Here is a 14884-nt window from a genome sequence, read left to right on the forward strand (position 1 = left end):
TATGAATATTAATAATAATAATTCAGGACACTAATGGTTAAGAACAATAAGAATATATATCCTAATATTTATTGAGGAATTACTGTACAAAATGTAAATGCATTATCTCATTTTTAAAATTCTTCCAATAATTATACAACATCTCATTAAAGGCAGGGCAGTTGCCTTAAGAGCATGGACTTTGGAATTGAACTGAGGTTGAGTTCCAGTTTTGCTATTATACTTCAGCTTATGTGACCTTAGATAAATTTCTAATTATTTGGTCTCTTAGCTTCCTTGTATGATAATAATTATACCCACTTGAGAGGGCTATTTCTAAAATGTAGTATATACGCAATGAAAATTAGAGGTTTTTTAAATTACCTTTATTATGTGAATATTAAAATATACTCAGGTTTTAAGTAATATGCCCAAAGTTATATGGTTAGTAAAGTGGTATAAACTGGATTAAAATATAAAGTATGTCTTTTTTTAGAATACATCATTGTAATCCAACTGGTTTACTGCCTCCCCACTGGTATAAAGGATTGTAAGTACAATTATCAAACTATGTTCATTTTTGCAGTAAAATATATATTTTTCCTACTCTTAACTTTGTGTCAAAACTTTTTTTTAATAAAATTTATGACATATTTGAGATTTTTAAGCATTGCCCTACTAGCATTTTAGAAAACTAAAATAAAAATTTTGACTGACATTTATTGCTGCCACCTGGAAAAAACAGTGACACTAGTATTTATTTAGCACCTATCCCATCTATTAATCAAATCCAAAAAATCATTTATTGGGATGTTATTTTCACTTGGTATATTTTTAGACATTTCTACTTACTGATAAAAAGAAATGGTCATTTATCATTCATTTTATTTCAAATGTCCTTACTAACTCCTGTTTGTAGCCATAATGAAAAATAATTAAGAATTAAGTTCCTGTTTCTGAAATATTTTCATCATGCTGGTATGCAATATATAATTGAAGCAAACTGTTTTGATTCAGGTTAGAAGGCATGGGTGAAAATTCAGATGCCGTATAATACACACATAGGTAGATTTATTGCAGAAACTTAGAGGCAAGGGGTCAGGAAAATGCATACAGTTACTTATACACTCATCATCTCACAGTGCTCTGCACTGGAGTCAGACACGAAATTGGGCACATGAGTAGTACTCCAATGGGGGAGGCTTTTATATATGAAATATTTACAGGAAGTTTGCAGAGAACATGTGAATACCCAAACCATCCTGTAATAAAAGAAGCTTTCATTACTGGGGGTTGCCCTTTATTTTCCTATGTTCATTGCTTAGAGTGGTATTTTCAGAAAGTAACATCAATATGTATTTTTTATGTCTAGCAAAATAACTTGTGTAAGAGTTTAATGAAAATATGAATAAATGATCTATTAGTACATCAGTTTTATTAGTTGAAAAACAGCACAACCCACCACAGCTAGTTTAAGCAGACTTATAACATTTATTAAAGGCAGGTCAAAGAATCTGAGAAGGATAGAATACCAGGCTCCAGAAGTTATGCAGCCAGAAAAATTGCACAATCACCCTGCAGAAAATGATATACCAAAAACCTATGGCCAAGGCAGGTAAGGAAAATACTCTTTGGAGGGAGGACACTTAATGATTTAAAACACAGACAAAGAAGTGATACTTTACATCCACTTGCATTCTACTGACAGCCATTTATCCTCACAAGACTTCAAGGATGGATGGGAAATTGTGCTGTTATTATGGGAAAAGAGGACAGTAGATTTGGTGACTAAATAGTATCCTCCACCATAAGCTTTAAATTCTTTAAGCTGTTATTCTCCTTGATAACTCCATATATATTTTCAAGTATTATATTTATATTTTTATTTCTTGATTCATCTAGTTTAGAAATATATAGTACATTCCTATAATAATGATACAACTGCAGATCTCAATAACCTCTATTTATGATCAATTCTTCCTCCAATACTGGCATATCATTACATTTAATTGAATAAATATATACTTATATAATTATGACTATGTAAAAATTTTAATATAGGGCTAATTATTTTTTTTCTTTGTAGAATTTTTTTTTAATTTATTTTTTTCAGCATATTGTGGGAGTACAAATGTTAAGGTTAGGTATATTGCCCTTGCCCCTGCCCTCAAGTCAGAGCTTTAAGCCTGTCCATCCCCCAGTTGGTGCGCATCGCACTCATTAGGTGTGTATATCCATCCCCTCCCCCCACCTGCCCAACACCCGATAGATGTTATTCCTATATGTCCACTTAGGTATTGATCAGTTAATACCAATTTGCTTGTGAGTACATGTAGTGCTTATTTTTTCACTCTTGGGATACTTCACATAATAGAATGGGTTCCACACATGTACTCACCAGCAAATTGGTATTAACAGATCAACACCTAAGTGGACATATAGGAGTAACATTTGTTGGGTGTCAGGAGGGTGGGAGGGGGGGAAGAGGGGATGGGTGTATACAACCACAAGGAGTAGATGTGCAACATTTGGGGGATGGACATGCTTGAAGCTCTTACTCAAGAGGGGAGTGAGGCATGGGCAATATAAGTAACTTTAACACTTGTACCACCATAATACGTTAAAATATATAAATAAAAATAGAATGGGTTCCAGCTCTAGCCAGGAAAATACAAGAGGTGCTATATCACCATTGTTTCTTATACCTGAACACTACTCCATGGTATACATATACCACATTTTATTAATCCACTCATGTATTGATGAGCACTTCAGTTGTTTCAAATTACTAATAGTTAGCTGGGCTTGGTGGCTCACACCTGTAATCCCAGCACTTTGGAAGGCCAAGATGGGAGGATCACTTGAGGCCTGGAGTTTGAGACCAGGCTAGGTAACATAGTGATACCCAATTACTACAAAAACTTTTTAAAAATTAATAATCATCCCAGGTTTTATTTGCCATATATATACTCTTAGTCTGGTTGATATACTCAATGTGCTTTCTTTAGATGCAAAATATTTTATTCTTTTTTCTTATTTTCTCTGTTATTGGATCTTTCTTTCTCACAAATTATTTTTATACAATACCTGTAGAGACTAAAAAGAACATAAACTATGATATTTACCTGCAATCTTTGGACATATAAGGTTGAAGAATAATTCAGCTTTATCAATGTTAAATTTCAAATATAAAAATTCTCAAAATTCAACATTTATGAAGTGGGAAACCTATACTAAAAGTGTTTCCTTTGGTGTTTCATTTTTTTAGCTATCTGAATACTTTATATTTTAATATCTGACTATTTTAATATCTGAATATTTTAGGCTTTGAGAGAATTTTTCCCTGACACTTGTTTTAAAGTATTATTTGCTAACAGTTTATCTCCAATATCCTCTTCCTATGAAGTCAAAGAGATTCTAGTCTACATTTTGCAGTTTTATGATCTGCTTTTCAAAAGCAAGGTTTTGTTTTTAAACTAAATTTAATCCAAGCTTGATCCTTTTTCAATAGTAAAGTATTACATTCTGACTCTTCATCTGTTCTCAAGAAAAATCAACCCTGCTTCATTTGCTTTATAGGAAATAATTAGCAATGTTGAAAGTCCTATGGAAACCTAGAAATTTTGGGGGGGTTATTACTCTTTATATGTGTGTCTATTACTTTTGTACTGCACAAAGGAGTTCCTGAGACTGGGTAATTTATAAGCAACAGAGATTTATCTCTTACAGTTCTGGGGGCTCGGAAGTCCAAAGTCAAGGGGCCCACATCTGGCCAGAGTCTTCTTGCTAAGTCATCCCATGGTGGGAGGCGGAGGTTGGGTGACTGGGGAAGGAGAGGGACAAGATGAGTGGGAGAGGGAGAGAAAGAGAAGAAAACGGGACTGAACACATTTTTCCATCAAGAACCTACCCCCGCAATAACTAACTCACTTCCATGATGACAGAATTAATGCAGGCTCTGCCCTCATGACCTAATCAACTCTTAAAGTTTCCACCTCTCAACACTATTGCATTGGGGATTGAATTTTCAAAACCTGAACTGTGGAGACATTCAAACCATCGAAATAGGTTATATAATAAAACATTATTTGGTAAATGTTTATACATATATATATATATATATATATATATATATATACACACACACACACACACATATATATATAATTATTTCAGCACATTACAGGGTACAAATGTTTACATTACATATATTGCCTTTGTCCCACCTGAGTCAGAGCTTCAAGTGTGTCCATCACCCAGACAATGTACACCGCACCCATTAGGTATGAATATATCCATGCCCTCCTCCCTGGTCCCACCTGCCTGAACCTGATGAATGTTACTACTATATGTGCACATAAGTGTTGATTGGTTAGTACCAATTTGATGGTGAATACATATGGTGCTTGTTTTTCCATTCTTGTGATACTTCACGTAGCAGGATGGTCTCCAGCTCTATCCAGGATAATACAAGAGGTGCTAGATCACCATTGTTTTTTGTGGCTGAGTAGAACAGCATGGTCTATATACCACATTTTATTAATCCAGTCTTGTATTGATGGGCACTTGGGTTGTTCCCACATCTGTGCAACAGTGAATTGTGCTGCTATAAACGTTGGAATGCAGATGTCTTTTTTTAAGAATGTTTTTTGTTCTTTTGGGTAGATGCCCAGTAATGGGATTGCTGGATTAAATAAATGGTAGTTCTACTTGTAGCTCTTTGAGGTATCTTCGCATTACTTTCTGTAGAGGTTGTACTAGGTTGTTGTCGCACCAGCAGTACATAAGTGTTCCTTTCTCTCCACATCCACACCAACATTTGTTTTGGGACCGTTTGATAAAAGCCATTTTTACTGGAGTTATGTGATATCACATTGTGGTTTTTGATTTGCATTTCCTTGATGATTAGAGATATTGAATATTTTTTTACATGTTTGTTGGACATTAGTCTATCTTCTTTCGAAAAGTTTCTGTTCATAATCTTTGCCACTTTTTGATAGGGTTAAACAACCTAACATTTTTAGGTTAAACAACCTAAACATTTTTTTCCTTGCTGATTTTCCTGAGTTCCATATAGATTCTAGTTATCAGTCTTTTATCAGATGAGTCCTTTGCCTAGACCAATGTCTATAAAAATTTTACCAACATTTTTTTCTAGAACTTTTATATATAAGTTTCATGCTTTAGGTTTAAGTCTGTTATCCACTGTGACTTGATATTTGTGAGACGTGTAGGTACAAATCCTGTTTAAGTCTTCTACATGTGGCTATCCATTTTTCCCAGCACCATTTATGAATAAAGATTCTTTTCCACAGTGCATGTTTTTGTCTGCTTCGTCAAATATTAGATGGCTATATAAGGGTGGTTTTAAATCTAGGTTCTAAGTTCTGTTTCATTGGTCTATGTCTCTGTTCTTGTGCCAATGCTATGCTGTTTTGGTTATTATAGCCTTGTAGTATAACTTGAAGTCTGGTAAATCGATGCCTCCCAATTTGTTCTTTTTACTTAAGGTTGCTTTACAGGGTCTTATCTCAAAGTGATAAAAGCTATATAGAAAAAACCACAGCCAACATCATACCAAATGGAGAAAAATTGAAAGCATTTTTGCTTAGAAATAGAACCATACAAGTTTTCTCTCTGTCACCACTTTTATTCAACATAGTGCTAGAAGTACTACCTGGACCAATAAGACAAGAGAAGGAAATCAAGGGCATCCAAATGGGGGCAGAAGAGGTCAAACTGTCACTCTTTGCAGATGATATGCACTTATATCTAGAAAACACAAAAGATTCTGCCACAAGACTACTGGAATTAATAAATTCAACAAATTCTCAGGTTATAAAATCAAAGTACAGAAATCAGTAGCATTTCTATATGCCAACAACAGTCAAACTGAAAACCAAATCTAGACACAATACCCTTCACAATAGCAACAAAGAAAATAAAATACCTAGGAATATATTTAGCTAAGGAGGTAAAAGACCTCTACAGGGAGGGCTGTGAAACACTGAAGAAGAAAATAGCAGAGGACGTAAACAGCTGGAAAACCATACCATGCTCATGGGTCAGCAGAACCAACATTGTTAAAATGTCTATACTACCCAAAGTGATATAGAAAATCAATGCAATCCCTATTAAAATACCAACATCATTTTTTACAGATCTAGAAAAAATAATTCTATGCTTCTTATGGAAACAGAGAAGACCCTTTATAACAAAAGCAATCTTAAGCAGGAAGAACAAATTGGGAGGCATCAATGTACAAGTCTTCAGGCTATATTACAAGGCTATAATAATTAACACAGCACTTTACTGGCACAAGAACAGGGACATATACCAATGGAACAGAACTTAGAACCCAGATATAAAACCATCCTCATTGGCAAATATTTATCTTTAAATATATTTTATTTATTACAACAATAAGCAGCAAAGACAGTCAAACTGTACCTATACTGGAGATTTTATAAAAGATACTACATCTTCTTTACTTGTTCAATTATCAAAAGATCATTGCATAGTCAAATATTTAAATGTGTAAGTATTCAGAAAATATACAAGACACATTTATGAGATCTTCCACACTGAGATAATATATTATTGGTAGAACAAAGAGCTCTAGGTCACACCCATTCCATCAACATGTCAAGGCAAGGTAACTCCATGGAAATTCTTTACTAAATTAGGATAATTAAAAAGAACCTTAAGAATTCTTGAAAGAATGGACAGCTGTTTTTAAATGATGACTAGAAAATTTAATTATAGATTAATCAGCTGTAATATAATCAAGAGAACAAGTTGTTTTCATTTCAGATGTTTCAGTCAAAACCTCTATTAAAATATCTTCTTTTTCTTCATTTCTTTCTTCTGAGCACAAGACATGAAGATTCTGAATCAAGTCCACATAAAATACCTAATTTTCTAAGGCTATGAAAATTAGGAGGAGGAAGTAGGAAAGTGGAGTCAGGGGAGAGTAAAAAAAAGACAAGGAGATAATCTAAAAATAGGGGGTGGAAGAGCAGAATAAAAACAGAGACACTATAAATTCGAGTGAAGTTGATAAAGACTTTATGGGAAAAAGTAGACAATTGATCAACACTATTTCCTAGGACTTTTGAGGATGATGATTATCTAAAAATAAGATGCTATGTCTAGTATTAATTTTTGTCAACATTATGAAAAGTCAAAGTATACCTAAAGAGTTAAGAATTCTTGGACCCATTGATATTCAATCTGTCCTTTCTTTAATTTGTACAGTTCAATGACTTGTTTCTTAAGAGTTTCATAATGAAATTTTAAAAGCTACCCAGAAAATCCAAACACAACATCTTTAAAGTGCAGTATCTAATCTTTCCTTTATGTTAAATGTTTTGCAAGTTGTTCCAAAGCTTAAATGATTAAGCTAATGGCTCTAAGTTAGATGTAGAGTTTCTATTGCCTTGTCATTTGGAGGCTGTGCTGGCCTGAGACTCTTCTTCTACAGCTAGGGTGTGCTTCCAGTAGATGGTTTTTGCAATCATTATCCTTGCTCTAATAAAGTGGGCATGTAAATCAAGTCTTTCTGTCTGTTTCTCTTTCACATTGTGCTTTTAATTCATTGTGATGGATTTTGTCTTTCAAGTCATGCCAGACCTACTGGGACTGATGTGCTTTTCATCTGTCACTCTCTTCACACTGTTTGATTAAATTGGTTCTCTTGCTTTCAGGGAGACAAGCTAAAAAGCCTAAGAGGCCATTTCCAACTCAAATGTGTAATTCAACTATTTTACTATCTGAATTCTAGTCATTAGCCTGGGTTTGGTTACAAAAGAATTGCTATAATCTGTAAATTTGTCCTCTAACACCCTTTGAGGACCAGAGTTTTAAATTAAATATCACAGTTTATATTCACAGTAGTTTTATGTAGATTAATAAAAATGCATTTTTGAGAAGAGATCTTTATATTTCATTATGTTCCTTTTGAATAGGACCAGATACTATATTAAAAATAAAATAAATATAAACATGCTTCAACAAGAGAACTTATAAAGAAAAGTTATATTGCAATTATTTCTGCCCTAATATGTAACTGAAAATTATATTGATTTGATATAAAATATATGACATTTATGTCATATTTTAATTTAAGCTTGAGAAAATAAATGAGCCAAAGTTTTAGATCTGCCACTTAGAGCTAAGGCCAAATTCTGACTTTTTTGTGCTTCATTTATTAATCTGTGAAATGAGGGAGCTTAATTTAATAAACTACAAAGTTATTTTTAGCTATTCAAAATATGGTTTTAGCTCTTCAGAATTTATCTTCAATTTATTATTTGTATGTGTGTATATCTGTATATCTCCTCTTCTGGAAAAGAAATCCAATGAAAATGAAATTATGAGTTACTTTCATGGAATAATCTTTCAGAGATTTACTTGCTGTTTGTTACCTTTTTAAATATTTACATGCATTTTATTTTAAAATTTAAGATTTAATTCTTTTTAGGTGTATTGGAATTTAGATAAAACTTGGCTCAAATACTGGTTCCCATTCTTACTTTCTATGTGATCCTGAAAAAGTATGTGTAGATATATGTATTTTATATGTGTGTATATATATATTTTTTATATATGTATTCCTATATATATGAAAATAATTATTTTTTTCTTACAGAGTTGATATGTTGCTTAGTATAGTAGTGTTAATGTAGTATGCGCAGTGATATACTATGTTTAGTAGCATAGCATGTGGAAGGTGATAAATGCCTGGTAAATTTTAGCAATTGTAGATTATAGTTACATAAAAATCATGCAGTTTGATGATGTGTCACTTATAAATGACTTTTTAATATACCAGGTTCTTCTAGAAATTTAATGTCATGCTATTCTCATCTTTATGTACAGCACCTGGTTCATGTAGCTTAATTTTTCCTTAGTGATAAGACAATGTATTACTAGTTATGACACTGAAAGGTCATTCTGCTGACAGAAAATACTCTATACTTCACTTACGTTTGGGTTGAATTATTTGAAATACACGTAACCTGATGTTTTATATTGGTATCAATTTAGTTAAAAGGACTTTCTTGAGATTACTGGGATATTTACTATATGATTCATCTTCTATTGGTGACAGAAAAGGCTGTTTTCTGACTCCTACCTTATAAAACCTAAAGCTTGAGATATGCTGTTTAACTGCTTTAATTTTAACAGTGAAGGTGAAGATGCAGGTGTGTAAGCATCCACCTGCAAGCTCAAAACTTTTTGGTGTAAAGGATCAGGGCATATTTCTAGTAAACCAGATAATTTACAGAGACCTGGCATTTCCTAACTGTTTGTCTTAATCCTCAGATCTTAGTAGTGAAAAACTGGATTCCTAGGAGCTTTCAAAGAATAAATCATCAGCCAGAGTATGCATAGAGATATACCTAGTGATGTGCTGGTAATGTTTAAACACTGGTTACCTGAAAAGAAATAAGTTAGCTTATATATCTGCATATAAATTTATTATAAATTTTACTACTGTACAGAATATATGGCACCAATTTTTAAAATAATGAATATACAACATTTTACTATAAATTCCACATAGCTCAGCAATTCTCATAAAATGCTTTCATTGATTTTTGCTTAACTCTTTTATCTGCAGCCAAAACATGGTTGTAATGGATAAAATAGTATAGTTAAAACACAGAAGTTGATTTCTATTTTCATTTACATTAATAAATAAAGTCAAAGTAAAACAAGGAAGATGTATATAAGAACTTCAATTGTTCCCCAATCACAGGAATGACATATTTCCTGCATCTTATAATATTTTTTGACTACTGGAAAACTCTTTCCTCACTTTTAGAGCTCTTCATAAAAAGAGAAATATGCCCTAATATATATTTAGTTTAATCTACATTTCATTATTATTATGTTATTAATTACTATGTTAAATCTAAAAAATGTAAAAACAATAAATAAATCCTGATTTGTAGTGTTTTCTGATTTCTGTGGTATAAGTAGTTTCACTCATGTTTAATTGTAAGCTGTCAACTTGACACCGTTGACTGCTGACTTGTGAAGAGGTGTGCTGAAGCCCACCACTCTATTTCATCATGCAGGTACCACCTCCATAAATAACCTTGAGTTTGCATCGTAGTAAAATATAGTCAAACAAGCAGGAAGTAATGAGTTTCTGATATAAATTTTTAAATAATTTAAAATGTTATAAAGATAAAATGTTATACTTTACAGAATTTAATTTTAAATAAATAGCATTGGTTAGCAAACTGTTCACAAAATTCCTGAAAATCTAACAATTGTTTCTCAAGGTCTGGAAAATGCCAGCTCCAGCACACCACTGAATACACTTAACCATTTTAAGGGACATGTGAGAAATCCCTAATGATGTGTATGTGTGAGAAAATGTCTACAAAACTACTAAAGTCCAAACAAGAGAAGAAATCAGCTTTAAATACAAGCAGACATCCGTCTTAATAACAATATCAGACAAGTAAGAACTCTCTGAACTTCCACCTGCTGTGCAACCCCAGCCCAGAAGGAAGAATAGTAGAAATTCTACCAGGCAGGGGAAAGAAAGAGGAGCCCATCACAGTACTTTCCACCTGATGCAGACTCCCTACAAACACCTGGTGTAGCTGGGCTAGCATAAGTGTTCACTTTAAACCAAGTTCAATGCTTTGGTTATCAAATGGAACTGTGCCTATAAGTTTGTAACATTAGAAAACATTTGTCTCTTTAAAGTGAACTTAGTAATTTATATTTTCCAAGAAATATCTGAAGGATAGTGGTTTCCTTAAACTTAAATTTTTAAAATATAGAAATTAAAAATTGGTAAATAATCTCTGTGTTTAGATCTCATAAGACATGAGTATAAATTGTACAGTTATATACTTTTCATTTCTTCAAATAATGTTTTACTTAACTGATGGAAAATATGTTTTCAAAGTTGAGCATTAAGCATATTTCACATTAAAAGTCATTCTTATGGTAACTACATATAGAATAAAGTAAGGAAAGTAATCTATTTTTTGGTTGGTTTCATGTGAAAAAGTAGTGAATGGTTGAAATGGTTTGACAAACTTTCTAAATTGTTATGATTAATTGGTTCAAAATAACACATCCAAACAATTCTTTTTTCATATTTATGCCCATCAAATAAGATATATGGTAAAAGGAAATATCATATGGCAGTGAATTCAAATATTATTTAAAATGTATTTGGCATGAGGAAAACAAATACTTCTTGTAATGTATAGAGTTGTTAGGTCTAATTGATCTGAATATACTTTTTTCTTCATAATTTGCCTCTGGATACTCTAATTGAGTTTAAAACTCAACACTAGCTGTATCATTAAAAATATCTGTATGCTTTAGAAGATTTGTTGATAAAGAAATAAAACTAAGTGAATAGATGAATGAAAGAAGAATCCACTTACAACAACAACCACTCAATTACCATGAGTGCATAACTTCCATGTGTGGTTCAACAACTTAAGCAAAAAAATAATTCTTTAATGGTCAGTATTTATCAAAAGCTGATAATTTGTAGTAACTGTAATGAACACAAGTCACATATCTTCTTAACAAAATTATTTTATGAACAATTTTTCTGCCTAGGTCACTCTGAATGAAATAACATCCTGTAAGTAGTTAATAATAAGTATATTCTTAATTTTTACTATAATAATATGAATAGATGAGGATCAATTTGATAAATACTGCTACTATTTTACTGGCATTTTTTCTGATTATGTTTGAAACTGTCTTAGACTATTCAGGTTGCTACAACAAAATATCCTATGCTGAGTAGCAGATAAATAACAAATTTATTTGTCACAGTTTGGGAAATGAGAAGTTCAAGAGGAATGTGCCAGTAGAACATTCTTGTTCCTAGATGCTCTCCAGGCTGTGTCTTCACATAACAAAACTGGCTAACTAGTTTTCTGAGGTATTCTTTATAAGATCAATAATCCAAATTATGGGGGCAGAGTTAGTGACCTAATCACCTCCCCAGAATCCTACATCTAATACCAACACCTTGAAGGTTAAGAATTCAATGTATGAATTTTTGGGGAAAAATAAACATTTAGTCTATTGCAGATACCTTATTTCTCATACTTAAAAATTTGCTCTTAGTACTGGGTAAGATAATGGACAATCTTTAAATGTAAGTATTTTTATATGGATAACTATCTGTTTATTTTATGTGTGAAAATGTGTTTGCCTAACATGGTTAAGTGTGTGTGTAGAACTATATGAATTGTAATAATTTTGATTTAAGACATATCTGTATGTGTCATTATAAATAGATCTGTGTATTAATGATATATTCTAGATATATTTTCATATGTTAAAATATTTTATATTACAAACATAAAGTTTCTTAATTATGTGTTGAAAAGTTTTGTTAAGTAAAAAATTTAGTACAACAAATGAATTTTATAACTCTGGGGCATTTAACATTTGTTACATAATTTATTCGTTATAGTGTGAATAACAGCAAGAAATAGAAATTATCAATTATATAACCATTCTTAATTTGGTTTATGTGAACTTTTAAAATCTTGAAAATCAAATGAAGACTAAAATCTATAAATTGAAATAAGGAATGTACAATAAAACATTAAATTGATTGGAATTTTATGTTGAGATAAATATGTTGCTGTAATTGCTCTTTTATGCTAAGGCTTTTGAAATATTAATATAAAAAATTTTAAGTGGAATTCCATAAAAATGGACATGCAAACAAACCATAATTGCCCATATTATAATTTCCTGCAGTTTAGTATGCCTTTTTTCTTTTTTATTAATGAGCCATTATTGACTCTAATTATTTAGAAATTGTATTATCTATAAAATGAGAAGTTGCATGGCATTGTGGTAGCCCAGGTGGTTCTCACCTATACATTATTTATATAGATCAATATAGAGATTAAATATATTTGTGTTAATTAATAATAATAATATTTATTAATTAATTATATATACAATTATTATTAGAGTACCTGCCACAGTTACAGCCCCATGAATATAACATATTATAATATTATTATAATTATTTTAAGGATTAAATTTAATAATCAGATAAATAATCTATTATAATATCTGCCTCATGTCAGCCCTTAATTTTTTTTCTTAATTTTTTCATCTGCGTTTTGATTTTCAGTTCTAGTCACATGAATAGAATCACAATATAAGAAATATTATGTTCTCACCTTTCCTTTTACAATAATTTTGTAATAGAATGAAATAATATAGTTAGTCAGAAATATAGTTAGCCAGAAAGCCTAGGATAAAATCCTGGTTCCTCCACTTCTCAGGTTTGTGGCATTGAATAATTCCTTCAAACACTCTATGCCTCAGTTTCCTCATCTGTAAAATTAATAGTAATCCCTTCCTCAGTTACAACATGTAAGTTATATGTAAGTTATTTACAACATTAACTGCTAAATACTGAGCTCTCAATAAGTGTTTGCTCTTATTATAAGGTAGACTGTTCTGGCAGGGTTGGAAAACCATTTTATTTTTTATAATACATATAGAATTTCCTTGAGGCTGATAAATGAGGTTCTTTTTCCAAAAGCCTTAAAACACAATTTGAATTATCTAATTTAAGTAAAGTGGCAAATAGTAGGTTGTTTGTATATTTTCCTTGGGCACATATCTTTGATAGAAAGCTTGACACAGTAGCACAATAGAGGGAGAAAATTCTGTATCAAAATAGAAATTCTTAACCCTGTTACTATAACATATAAAGGAAATAATCTCATCTTAAAGAACTAGTACATATTGTGTACCTCTATTTACCAATTTTCTATAAACAAAGTAGACGCAAGTAATAGATATGCTCTTAGGTTAGACTGAAGAGTTAGGATTCAATAAGTGTGCTATGAGGGTAGATTTTACACACACACACACACACACACACACATATATATATATATATATTAATTTTAGATTTTAGGAATTTGTAGAGCAAAAAATTGGAAATTTTCTGTTAAAATCAAAGGTGGTTGAGATAATATATTAAAAATATAAAGAACATTTGAAAGATAAACACCTTTGAGGAATCCATTTTTCCGTAGAAGAAAAAAAATCCAAGATATTAAAAAAACTCAAAAATTGTCAATAGGAAATATTACAGAAAACAATGTCCTACAAAAGGGTGGATTTTAGAACTTCATTTAAATAGTAACTACTCTAGAAATAGGTATTAATTCCACTAACTGTTAAGCAGTTATTTTCATGATTAAAAATAACAATAAACTTATATATTATTCAAAATGTTGTAAGAACATTAAATTAAAGAAAAAAGACCATTATAAAAGATAATTATGGAAAATCAATGTTACACATTCTTTATTTTTTATTAATCCAGATAATTTTTTAAAAATTCAGCTAATGTGTGTGTTGTATGTATGTATATTGTTGTAATGTATATGTTGTATTTAAAATAGTGGCACATATGTAGAAATTTATGTTCTATCAAAAAGCTTTTTCTTCTCCATCTTGTGAACATTATGTTAAAAGGGATGATGTGGAAGTGTATTATTGGCACAGGATAGACATATAGATCAATAGGATTGAAAATAGAATTGAGAATATAAAAATTAGAGTATGAGGGGCTTGTGGCTGATCAGACAATGTAGTGTACATGTGCCTTGTATGCAAATTTCTGAATAGGTTACTATTTTAAGGTGTTGCAATTGTAATGCTTGAACACTTACAAGTAAGCTCAAATTGGATGAATATAGGATTCCTTTGTGGAGTATAGGAGGCAATCTCTGAGATGATTCTGAATGATCCTCCCCTCCCAATATTCATGACCTCCTGCCATCTCCTCCTATTAAGTGTGGGTTGAATCTAGTAACTTACTTCTAATGAATAAGAAACAATTCAAGTGATGGGATGTCATTAT

This window comes from Microcebus murinus, chromosome 13, assembly GCF_040939455.1.
Source record: "Microcebus murinus isolate Inina chromosome 13, M.murinus_Inina_mat1.0, whole genome shotgun sequence".
Lineage (NCBI taxonomy): Eukaryota > Metazoa > Chordata > Mammalia > Primates > Cheirogaleidae > Microcebus > Microcebus murinus.